Genomic DNA, 13,187 nt, shown 5'->3' with positions numbered 1-13,187 from the left:
TTACCATGGTGCCTTCTGGATATCCCTGGACAAAATCCTGAAGATGTGGCTGACCTCCTTCACCCTCGCAACCACTCTGTGAAGTGCTATGCTCTTGACATTCAGGAAAAGTGGTCCCAGTGCACGCTGGCTTTACCAGGGCCACTTGCCTATTGGCCAGCAAGGGACTAGTCAACCTCAGAGCTAAGTGGACACCATTGGAGGTTAGACTAGTCAACTTCAGAGCTAAATTCTTAACAGGGATTTGTCCAGAGGCTTGGGAGCAAAGGTGTTTCCAGAATCTTAGCCATCCCTCAGAACCAAAGGAGGCCTAAAGCTCGAGGCGTGGGAAATGAGGCGGCCATCTGTTATGGTGAGTGTCATGGGGGCTGAAAGAAATACCCACCCTCTTTCCATCTCTCCTTCCACCACCACCACCCGCTTCCCTCTGTGCTCAGTGACCTCAAGAGAACGCTGTGCTTCATTGTCAAAGCACAGTCTCAACCCTCAAGAGTCTCTGTGGACTAAGTTGCTGTTGGTTCCCCAGCTCCATGGGGACAGAGTCCTAAGAAAGAGGCTGATGTGAAAGGATAAATTAAAACAAACCCCAAGACTACAAGTGCAAAGCAGGGTTGGATGTCTGAGGCAGCACTAGACTGAGCAGAACAGGGGTGCTGAACAATATAAGGGCCCCCCAGGTTAGACCAGGCCTGAGTGTGGCTAGCCGGCACACAGGGGGATGAAGGTGACGCTTAGTCTGAAGACACAGCTGGTCCTCGGAACAGGCCTGTTACGTCTCAGTTCTGACGGCAGCAGCGGTCAGATAGCCCACCTTCCTTCCGCACCCTGGGTTTCTGATGTGGACCCAGCCGTCTACTAACAGGAGAAACAGAGCCTGCTCCTGGCTGACCTTAGCCAAGTTACTTACCTAGGCCAGTGTCTGCCCACAGCCGGGAGGTCACCGCAGGCTGTCCCATCTTCAGAGCCTAGGAGACAGGGTGGGACACTCGGCCTAACCAAGACCTGCCCAAAGTCGCAGGTGTGATGACCAAATGTTCTGGCCCATGGTTGCTAGGGAGCAACCTCCCCATGGGTCCTGAGCATGCCTGGGTTGGCAAAACTGCGTGTCCCAGGCTGTTCTCAGTGTGGTGATTATCTCAGAGTCTAGGAAAATGGGGCTCTGAATTGAGGACCAGATTTTGTCAGAGCAAGGCCCACTCACTCCTTGGTGGGGCACCCCTTCCCCAAACCTCACTGACTGCACACTTGTTTGGCATGGTGTGGGCACATTGCTATGGACACCCTCCCTCGTCCTCCCTAGGAGTTCCCACGGGACTTTGACGTGGATTCTCACTGCAGTAACTTCAGGGACAGAATAATTGGAGCTACTAACGTTTGCAGAATCCACTTGAACCTACACACAGTGCTAATTAAGATGATTCACTGCCGGCTCGGAGGCGTTCCACTGGGTTTAGCGCTTTCTGGCCACTCTTGCTCACTCTGGCGCAGATAAGCTGCCCGGAGCCTCTCCCTACCAAACTCTTAGGCTCAGTGGAGCTCAGTCACCATAACAAGAAAATCTGGGTCTGAGGGGTCCCCACTCTAGATAGAACCATCTCCCCTATCAGAATTTGATATTTCATATTCTTGTCTCTCTGTCCTTGTTGACCCCCAAAGAGTTGGGACAGTGTGGCAGTAAGACTACTGAGTTTCTGTTAAGGACCAGGCCCTGTGAGTGAGACACATTTGGGGATGGGGGAAGTATGCAGTGTGGGGGTTTTTAGGACAGCCACGCATAGATTATTGAAGAAATGGTTCCCACGGCAGTAGAAGAGTCAAGCTGAAGTGATATGACCACAGGGATTGAAGAGGCTTTTTTTTGTGTCTCAGAAGAATATGAGGACTAGATCAGGAAGCCAGTCTGGGACATCTTAGAGAGACAGCCATCAGAGGGTAGCTGGGCAGCCAGCTGGTGTAAGTGGGAGTGTGCTGTGAGGACTGCCCACACAGGGTGGGGCAAGCTGACTGGGCATGGAAGGCAGCGTATGGCATCATCCATGTTGTATAGGACAAGGAGGCAGCAGAGTAGGGAAATGAGCTGACTGACCAACAGTAGGTGAACTAGCTACTGGGAGTAGAGCAAGAGCGAGCCGGAGGTTAGGGCTTGTAGTACTGTAGGTCAAGGAGAGGATGTCTGGGGCTAGGGACCTCACAGGTGAGGGAGGCCATGAAACAGGGCCACAGCTCCTCAGTCTGAAAGGAGGAGAGGTGGGAGGAACCCCTGGGTCAAGTGACAAAGGACTTTGGACACTTGGCTGAGAAGATTTAAGACTTAAGCCGAATTCACAAACCCCACATATTCTATTCTGGGGTATTAGCTTTCTGATATATAAAATAGCATGGATTTGTTATAGGGAAAGTTGGAGGAAAAAACACCGTGTATGGCTGACTTTCTGGTGCCCCTTTTCTCCACAAACTGGACATTTTATATTTTTCCTTGCTTGGCTTGCTCCTTTGCATTATAGATCTGCAGAAGACTAGCCACTAATGACCACAGGACACAGTCAACACTAGGCTGTTTTGAAATCTCTTCTGCCAGTGCTGTTAATCCATAACTCTTCAATTTAGCCTCAGACAGATTTGTCTGGATGAGAGCAGAAAGTAGACACGTTCTTCCCTGAAATATCACAAGAACAGGCTCTAGGCCACATACTAATTTTCTTCTCCTCTGAAGCAACAGGGATGGGTATAAGGAGCTGGAGGGTTGGGCAGAGGAAAAACGAGTTTGGGAACTGGCAGCAACCCCCTGCAGCAGATGGAAGGTTCGATGCACAGTCAGGTTCCATGTGAATTGTCCCTTGAAACTATGAGCATGGCCTTATTTGGGAAAACACATTCTTTTTTTATTAAAAAATCTCAAGCTTAGAGTCGGGAGCAGTGGTGCACACCTGTAAGCTGAGCTCTGTGGAAGACAGAGACAGGCAGATCTCTGTGAGTTCGAGGTCAGCCTGGTCTACAAAGTGTCTCCAGGACAGCCAAGACTACACAGAGAAACCCTGTCTCAAAAAGCAAAACAAAACAAAAAAAGTCTCAAGCTGACATCAGATGGATTACCTAAATCCAATGGCAGGTGTCCTGATAGAAGACCCACAGGTGAGAGACATGGAAAGGATAAGAGAGAAGAGGCTAAGGTTGGCCTGATGCATCTACAAGCTCAAGAGTGTCTGGTGCCTCGAGACCTGCAGAGACAGGAAGGACCTTCCCTTGGAACCTCTGGAGGGAGCCAGCCCTGTTGCATCTCCATTCAGACTTTTGGTTTCTGAAACTGGCACAGAACAAATCATCTCTGCTGTGGGGATCACCCAATGAGTGGCATCCTCAGGACAGTTCAAGGACACTCCAGTGGAGGAGAGAGGTATATTGGTAACTGTTCCAAACTTCCAAGAGCTCAAAACATGGGTCTGGAGGCAGGTGGTTTTCTCTTACTTGGATTTCTCTATCAAAGAGACAACCCATTCTTTTACGTCTCCACCATGCCCTCTGACCCTTGGCTTGGTCCCTCTGTCACGTGTCTCTGGACACCAGCTCTGTGGGAACTGTGGGCAGGATTGGGATGCACCAGCCCAGAGGAGAAGGTCCCACATATTAGGGATGTACATCTGGGCCACCATAGTGGAAGGTACTGTGGGCCTGAGAACTTGCCTCTTGCCCCTGCTCAGGATTGAGACCGAGTGTGGACAGGAAGCCTGGGCTGGTCCATGATTAGTGCCTAGCACCTGTCACCAAACAGCAGCCATGACAAACCAAAGAAATTAATTTCCCATGGGAAGGATTCTAACCAGCAGTGTGGCAAATGATTTGCTACCTGGAAACGTCTGGAAGATGTGTTTGATGGGGTAACCACTCTGGTTGTTGATCCAGACATTTGTAGAAATGTCTGAATCTTCCAAATGGTGAAGAAATGAAGCTTATGACTCGCCTCAGATGCCACCTCCATGCTCTCCACATCCAATTAACCACACATCCCGACCAAGCCCCAGCATGAGGTGCGAGACAGACCTGAGATTAATTTTTCATGGAGCATCAGACTGTAAATGATTTTTTCTATTTACTTATGTAACTCCTACATAAAAGATGATGGTATTTAATCAAATATGGACCAACTGCAAATTATGCTAGATAAACAGTGTGAAAAAATTCAATATGCTATTGACTATATACACATATGTATACATATATATTATTGATATATATTTAAGAGAAGTAATCGATTCACATTGTTAACACTTTGTGGTGCAGTTATGTATTTTGAAAACACTGGCTTGTGGCCTAGTGAAATTTCAGTTGTAATCTTGTTAAAAATCAGGAGTTTATTGGAACAGGTAGCTTTTAAAATTCTGTTCCTGCTCACTTCAGCATCTTTGAGTTCCTCAAAGCCTCCCAGAACCTCTCAGAAGAAAGAGCTGCCCTTATTTTAATCAGTAAGCTTGACGTCTCCGGCATGAGGGCTCTCAGCTGAGGGAGACCTCACCAGACCAGGCAGCAGGCATGGGCAACATCTAGAGACGTTCAGTTATCACAGCTTCTGCTGGTGTCCTTTAGTCAGAAGCCAGATGTACTCTAGACAAAGAATCACCTAGTCCCCAAAATGTCAACAATGCTGAAGTGGAAAAACCTGGTTCTGATGTGGTGTCTGGTGCAAATGCTGCTTTGGTGTGCACAGAGGATGAAGCTTGATGTCAAAGCAGGATTGTTTACTTTTCATGTGTCTGTGTCTCCCACTACTAGGACAATTTCTCCACCCTCCTTTTCACCTTAGTGCCTCTCTGCGTTTAGTACACAGCCTTGGGGTGCTGGGTAGTCTTACGCCAACCTGAAGCAAGGGAAAGTCATCCGAGAGGAGGGAACCTCAATTTCAAAAATGCCTCCATAAGATCAGGCTGACACAAGCCTGTAGGGCATTTTCTTAATTAGGAACTGATGGAGAGGGCACCAGCCTATTGTGGGTGACCTGGGTTCTGTAAGGAAGCAGGCTGAGCAAGCCATAGGGAGCAAGCCAGTGAGAAGCACTCCTCCACGGCCTCTGTATCAGCTCCTGCCTCCAGGCTCCTCCTGTTTGAGCTCCGGTCCTCGCTTCCCCCAATGATGAATAGTGATGTGAAAGCGTAAGCCAAATAAACCCTTTCCTCCCCAACTTGCTTTTTGATCATGATGTTTCATCACTGCAATAGAAACCCCGACTAAAACACTTGGTGTCATTTTCAGAGATGGCCCTGCTCTACGGCCCTGAACCCTCTGCACAAGGTTACAGCACCCGTCCAGGCTGTAAGTTGTGCCAGCATTGGGGTAGATTCTATTGCCCCAAAGGCTCCCACCACCACCACCACCCTGGCTGGCTGGCTGAATAAGAATGTGACAAGCAGATAGGTAGATTGCTAGATGGAAGAGTGGCGGGTGAGTGGCTAGGTAGATGGGCGTGGAGATGGATAAGTGGGCAGATGGACAGGTGGGGCGGATATGTGGGTGGATGGGTAGATGGATGGGAGGATGGATAGATAGGTGAGGAAATGGGTGAGTGGCTAGGTGGATGGGTGCATGCATGCATGGATGCAAGGGTGGTGGATGCCTTTATAAATGGGCACATAGATGGATGAATGGATGGGCAGGTAGAAAGATGGATGGATGGATGGGTGGACAGATGGGAGGGTGGAAGAGCAAGTGGGTAAGAGGATAGATGGTTGGGTAGATGGATGGGTGGATGGGTGTATGAGTAAGTGGATGATTGGAAGGATAGATCGATCGATAGATAGATAGATAGATAGATAGATAGATAGATAGATAGATAGATAGATAGATAGGATGGTGGGTGGAAGGTCAGGTGGATGGATGGATGGATGGATGGATGGATGGATGGATGGATGAATGGATGGATGGGTGGGTGGCACTGTCATATCTAATAGGACCAGCAAAAGTCAAAAAGCAAGTTAAAAGTTGATAACACACTGTTTGGGACATGACGATCTGCCCAGGCTGGCTTGGAGATTTTCTTTCTGTCTAGTGCCCTTGAAACCACAAGATTTTTAAAAGTTTGGTTGTGGGATTGATGAAAGAAAGTTATTGTAACAGATAACTTAGTTCTATCACATGTATAAGTGATGACTAAACGTATGGCCTCAAATACGACTGTAAAAGATAACTCTAGTCTGTCATGATTTATCAATGATGACTAAACTTAGGACCAAGAGGAAGTTAAAACAAGTGTCTGGATGCAAAATGGTATGATCTATGCTTTAGATCTATCCCTGCCTACTGTTTGTATAGATAAAGAAGCACCCGGACTGCCAGTTGGGATGAAAAATTTCCCCTGACCCCCATTCCTGGCTCACTCCCATGTCAGTGGTTCCTCTCTGTGGGACCTGGCCATCACTGAGGCTGGCCCCCAGAAGATGGATGGATGGATGGATGGATGGATGGATGGATGGTCAGGTGGATGGATGGATGGATGGATGGATGGATGGATGGTCAAGTGGATGGATGGTCAAGTGGATGGATGAGTGGAAGGATGTATGAACAGGTGGATGAGCAGATGGATGGATGGATGGATGGATGGATGGATGGATGGATGGATGGATATGGGATGCCTAAGAAAAATGGTACCAAATAAAATCCAGCATTCCTAGTTTTAGCTCAGAGAATAATGGTTTTTAGCATAAATGTGCATTAAATGATGTATATAATGTGGTCATGGTTTTTTAAAAAGTATTCGTTGTTAGCCTGAGATTCAGGGTTATTTAGATTTCCCGCAGTTTTGCTTGTTGAGTCTGGGGACTCCTGTCCCTGAACTGCAGGAGGAAGAGGAAAAGGCCTCCTCTCCCTCCTCAGACACCACTGGAAGCTCTGGGGCAGTGTGAAGACCATGCAGGAAGGCTTTCGCTCAGTGGCCTGTGTGTTTCCTCTGGGTCTTAAAAGCTGACAGGGTGTCCCAGACAGCAGGACTCAATGCAAGCATTTGCAGGACCCTTGGGTGCCACCACTCAACCAGCCCTATTTCAAGGCCCCTTCCTTGTCTCAGTAGGCCCACAGACCCTTAGAACTCCCCAGGTTTCCATCTTTAGAAGGGGGAACCTCTGTCAGGGGACTCTGATGACAGCTCCTGGCTCTGGTGACAGTCCTGGCTCTGCTCTTAAAGTGCCAAGAAACCAACTGCAAATCCCAGCGAGATACTCAAAGGCCATGCAAACATCTGTGCGTCTGAGTGTGTTTGTGGAGATTTGTCTGTTCTGGAAAGCACCCTTTAGTTCTGGTGAACTTCACCTGGTATGGTAAGCAGCCCACTTTCACCAGACTGCAAATGCCTGGGTAGGAGTGGGAGGGGGAGACTGGTCAGGGATACAGTCATGGTTTGAGGGCCCTCCAAAATTCCCTGCAAGAGCCAAGATAAAAGCCAGCCCCACCCACTGCTTTCCCAGCTGGGTCCACCAATGATGCCCACAGTCCCTTGATTTACAAACTTCTGCCTGACATATTTCCATTTGTAAATGTCCCTAGGAGTGCCACACCAGCTATGCTAAGAACACTTGTTCCACTCTGGACCCTGGGACAATTTAGAAAAGCTCACGCAACTCAACTCTAGGGTCCCCCTGAAAGGAGGCACCAAAATACATCCTGCAAATAGAAGGACCATGAACACAGCCCACAAGGCAGCCAGCGGATGCTAGACCATGGAGTGGGCAAGAATGCCAGTGGTCCTGGTGTGACTTGAGGAGTGAGACGAGAGGGTACACTCTACTTCTATCCTGCCAGGCAGGGTGGATCAGAGCTGCTTTATGAAGCATGCAATCTGAGGTCCTGGCACAGACCTCCAGCGACCCATCCACAAGTAGACAATCTTGTCCTTGCCGCACCTGAGGATCGATCTCCTGGGGAACTGGGGAAAGCCCGGCTCCAGCCACACTTTGAGCTGGGGCTTACCCCATGCCTGGGTCAGTTCCAAAGTTTACCCCCAGGGACCGCACAGCGATGCTAGAACACGGGCCTCGGAGGCCCAGAGCCAGAACCTCATGAGGCACTCTGCCCCTTCCTTCCCAGGAAAGCTCCCACATCCCTCCTGTACCCTCCGCCCCCCCCCCCCCCCCCCCCCCGTTGGCTGTGAACTGCACAAGCCTGGAGCAGAGGTGACCGCCATTCAAGCAGCAGTGGTTTGGCCCCACCCCCATCTCACCCTCCCCTACCCCTGCTCTGGCTGCTAGCTTGGTCCCGCTCAGCTGTCCCTAGCGCCTAAGCTGAAGGCAGCTGTCGCTCCCAGCAAGCGTCCAACTCTACTCCTCGGTATAGTTTCCGGGACTTAATGGGCTTTCTCTGCTGAGCTGTAGGAAATGGAAAGTGAACTTGACATTGGAGATCAGCTTGCCCTGAATAAAGGGAATAGACCTGGAGCCTCGCCAGGGCCTCAGCTCTGCAGGTGCAGCCCCGTCACTTCTCATCAACCATAGTCAAGGTAGGGCCAACCCCCCCCCCCCACCCAGAAAACCTTTCCAAAAATAGACTCGGTAACAGATGCCATGGGCAATTATTAGTTTTCTTTGGGATGCTAAAATTTCCTTCTCACCCAGATTTTTTTTTTTTTTTTCCTTCGCTGAAAATATCCTCCCTCAAACACAAAGCCTCCTGGAGCTAAAGTAGAGACAGCCCCACAAAGATGGCCAGCCACACCCAGATGCTGTGTGCAACCAGGGTGGGTGGCTATCTGTGGGCGAGTGAAGGGGTGACTGTGTGCTGGAGGCATGAGCCAGGGGCAGGGCCCACTCTGGCTTTTCTCCTTTCTGCAGCCCAAACAGAAAGTGGCAGAGAGAGTGAGGGGGCCAGCCCTGGAGTGGCTGACAAGTGAGGAAAAGATGTGAATTCCGTTTGACCCTGAAGTGGTGTCCAGGAGTGACTCCTGCTTTGTGGGTTAGTGTTGAAGTCCTAACCCCCAGCACCTGATTCAGAAATAAGAGTGTCACTTTATTTAGAAATGGGGTGTCCACGGGTGTCCACAGTTAGGATAGGGTTGTACTGGGGCACAGTGACCCTCAGCCCAGTTAACTGATGTGCTGATGGGAAGAGAGACACAGAAACATAGGGAAAAGGGGGGTGGCTGTGGAGGCAGAGGTTGGCATAACGTCCCTACAAGATGTACCCACTACCTGAGTGGGGGGGGGGGCAGCTTGGGAACCAGCTGAAGGACTCGCACCTGATAGGACTACATGGCGCACCTCTGCCTCCAGAACTGTGGAGACATGGCTCTTCTGGAAAGGCTGCCTAGAGTGACAGGCTCTGTAGGTCAGCCCAGGCACATAGACTGAACCTCTTCCTTAAGGGACAGTTCCTAGTTTCTGGCTACTCTCCTGAATGCAAGTAATTGTGCTCCCCTCAATACATTGCCGTTGTTGTTGTTTGTTTGTTTGTTTGTTGTTTATGTGTTCTTGCAAGGACTAAATTAACGCCATGTTCTATATGTTCTATAACTAATATTATGGTCTGTATGTTCTGTGAGAACTCGTCCACTAGGTAACCCTTATGTCTACGTTCTGGGAGTGACCAAGTACTGCTGTAAACCGCACCTGCCAACAGTCTTCAGAAACTCCACCTGGGCAATTAGATACAATCAGTTCCCGGTGTTCCTCTGAGATAAAAAAAATAAAAATAAAAATAAAAATAAAAAAAAAAAACCTTCTCCTGGAGACTCAGGTTCAACCCAACCCACCTAAAGGTCGACACATTCCTGTGACCCACAAGCTTTTTCCATTATAAACCCATTGCCCTTGAAGCTCTGCGCCACTCTCCTATGCTGTTGCGGTCAGGAAGGATTGTAGTCCATGCTTGAGCCTGTAATACAGGGACCCTATGTGTGTTGCATCAGTATCGAGTCCTGGTGGTCTTTTCAGGGGGGGGGGGGTCTTGCTATCTGGATACTACATTCTGTGGTGTACATACTTGGTAAAGTGGGTGTAACTCAAATGCCGGCAGGGATGTAAGGTGACAGCTTTCCTCCAAGACTGTCTTAGAGCTCCGTGCAACAGGCAGAACACTGGAGCAGAGCTGGAAGAGCAGACGCAGGCAAGAATGAACAGGATTGAAAAAGAAGGAAAAAAAGCCCCTCGAATGCCTGCCTGGGCCTGACCAGAGCAACACAACTGAGTAGCCAGTGGCCTGTTTGTGAAGTGTGGATCCCTCCCTACCTTGCCAAAGAGGCACGACAGAGGCAGCACAACCATCCCCAGGGCCAAGGCCTAGATAGACCATGTTCTCCTGTCTCCTGCCCAGCCCCTCCCCAAACCTGTGACTATGGAAGGGGATGGAAGTGGGTTTAGGATATTTGGTAGTGGTGAAGTTCATGTTTAGGGGCCAACTGGACTTTGGGTTCAAGTTTTGCCACTATTGCTTCTAGTTGTGACACTGAGAAAGAAATCAGGCCCCGATCCTCAACAGAGAGGGGGGTGGGGGGGGGGAATGTCTGTGCTTATCGCTCTGGTCATTATTCCACAGACATTAAAGATTTGTCTAGCGTGGCTTCTTTACTGTCAAGCCCCCAGAAGAGCTCCCATCTGGGGCAGGTCCAGGAGCCAAAATTGAAGCTCGGTCTAGGTCTGCCATGAGGAGCACACAGTGAGTGCTCCTCGGGAAGGCTGCCAAGGAGTCTGTGGTTCTTCCCAGAGGCAAACAGAGGCTAGACCACCCAGGGACAAAGAATATGAAGACTCAGAAGAGGTGAGGACGGGTGTTTCTTGAAGCAGAAACTAAAAAGCAGCACCCTGTTGGGGTAGGCAGTATCTCCAGGGCTGGTAGACAGCTAGTAGTGCCCGACTGCTCCTGTACAGGTTTCCTGGGCCCTCCCCTCCTCCTCTTCCACCATCTCCCCTCCTAGGCTGGGGAAGACAGAGGTGAGTAAGGAGGCACCCCCACTGTGAGGTGAGGGTGTTACCTCACTTTACAACCCAGCTGTGGAGTGGGAGTGTTACCTTTTTTCCCCTAACCTCTTCCCTGACGGCAGGCTGGCCTGCGGTTCCCTGCTAACTCCTCAGAAACATTAGAATTTCATGATGCTGGCCCAGTGGCCCCATTATCCATCCCGATAACAGCCCTAACCACACAGCTAACAGAGCGCATGCTCTCCCAAGGAGCTCTTAACATTTTAGTCTTTCAGAGGTCTTCTCCAAAGCAGAAAAGGCCAATTAAGAGCCTTGCTGCAGGTGGGCAGGGGAGCTGGGGGGGGGGGAGGATCAGGGAGGGGAGGCAGAGGGCAGAGACATGAGCTTAGATTCCCAGCACCAGTAAAAGCTGGGTGTGTCGGCACACACCTGCATGTAATCCCTGGGCTGTAACCCTGATCCCCGGTGTTATTATTAATAATTAAAGCAGTAAGAAGGTAGATAATGGTATAAGCTAATGATAAGGTGCCAGGTGCCAGATATTAAGTTGTAGAGGAGTTTATTAAATGAGCATGGGGGAGGGGGAGAAGGAAAAGGGGCAGGGGTACCCGAGAAAGGGACAGAGACAGGAAGAGTAAGAAGAAGAGAGAGGGGGAGAGAGCAGAGAGCAGGGTAGAGGGGCTTTGGCCAGCCAGCCTCACCAAATCAACGAGAGGCTCTGTCACCAAAAAACAAATAAATGAAGAAATTTTTAAAAATCAAAATAAGTTGGAATGGGATTGAGTAAGGCATTGACCTCTGGTGTCCACAGATGCCCAAGTGCACGTGCACACATATACACACACACACACACACACACACACACACACACACACACACGTGCACGCACACATGCACACATGTACACACACACACATGTGCACACACACACATGTGCACGCACACATGCACACATGCACACACGCGTGCACGCACATATGCACACACACACATGTGCACACACACACGTGCACGCACACATGCACACATGTACACACACATACAAGAAAGCCTTGACGGAAGTAAATGAGAATGCTGTAACTAGCACTGCCCATCACCCCACCCTCCCACGCAGAATCTGTCCACCCCAGGCTTGGACACATCTCAGGCCCCTCTGGCTTTGCTGATTGGATTGGGGAGGGGGGAGGGGGATCTGTCCCCAGTGGAAAAACTAAGACACTGTTCCCTGTACTCTAAAGATAAAGGCAATAGGGCTGGAGAGATGGCTCAGTGGTTAAGGGCACCGCCTGCTCTTCCAAAGGTCCTGAGTTCAATTCCCAGCAACCACATGGTGGCTCACAACCATCTATAATGTGATCTGATGCCCTCTTCTGCAGATGAAGCACTCATATGCAATAAATAAATCTTTTAAAAAATGATAAAGGCAATGGGTGTAGCATGAAAGGAGGTTTATAATGAGCCGCTGGAGGGCACATGGGGCAGCTACACAAGGAGCAAGCTCAGTCAGCATGGAAGTTATGACGATAGACACTCAGGCTGGGTCCTTGATTCCACCCGTGAGAACAGAGGAGTTCCACTCAGCACCCACTCTGTGGGTAAATCAGGAAACCCCTGACCCCAAGGAGCCTTTTCTTCAGCACCCATGGGATGAGAATGACAGCAATTCCGGTCTCCTGTCACTGCTGCTGACACACCGAGGCCAGGAGTGACCACTGAGGCAGAACAGAGCCCAGTGGGCTGCCAATCCCAGGGTGAGGTGACTTGACACCCATGCTGGGAGAGGCACAAATGGCCACAGAGCATGAGCAACCTTTGGCAGTAGCCAGGAGTCCCAGTGGCAGAGCTGGTGCCCACGGTTTTAGGAGCAGGTGGCCTGGCCACTTCTCTAGCCTGTCCCTGGCCCCTCACCCTAAGGAAAGTAAGGGAAACCATTTTCGTCTGGCCTCTCTTATCCAAGAGGAGGGTGTGGTTTTACCGGAATTGCTTTTCAATGCACTTTGTAATTTAGGCTACTCCCATTTGTAGAGCCGGCTAGCTTTTTCACCAGTGGTTAGCAGACATTGCCAGGGTGGGACTGTCACCTGGGACAAGACTGCTGTCCACTGTCTCCACACCATCCCAGTTTCAATGATGGCTCCACTAGGGTTGGCTGTCTGCCTAGGTCCCAAGATATCACACTGGGCTCCATCATCCTGCCCCCTTAGGCTCCTAAAGACAGTCACAAGTTCTTAAATGTGTTTTGGCCTTCCTCTCTCCCTCAGTGTGCACAGTGGAGGGGAACGGGCTGCAGACCCTTGG

This window comes from Acomys russatus, chromosome 24 (assembly GCF_903995435.1).
Source record: "Acomys russatus chromosome 24, mAcoRus1.1, whole genome shotgun sequence".
NCBI classification, from domain to species: Eukaryota; Metazoa; Chordata; class Mammalia; order Rodentia; family Muridae; genus Acomys; species Acomys russatus.
The sequence above is the reverse complement of the archived record's forward strand: the minus strand, read 5'-3'. Positions refer to the sequence as shown.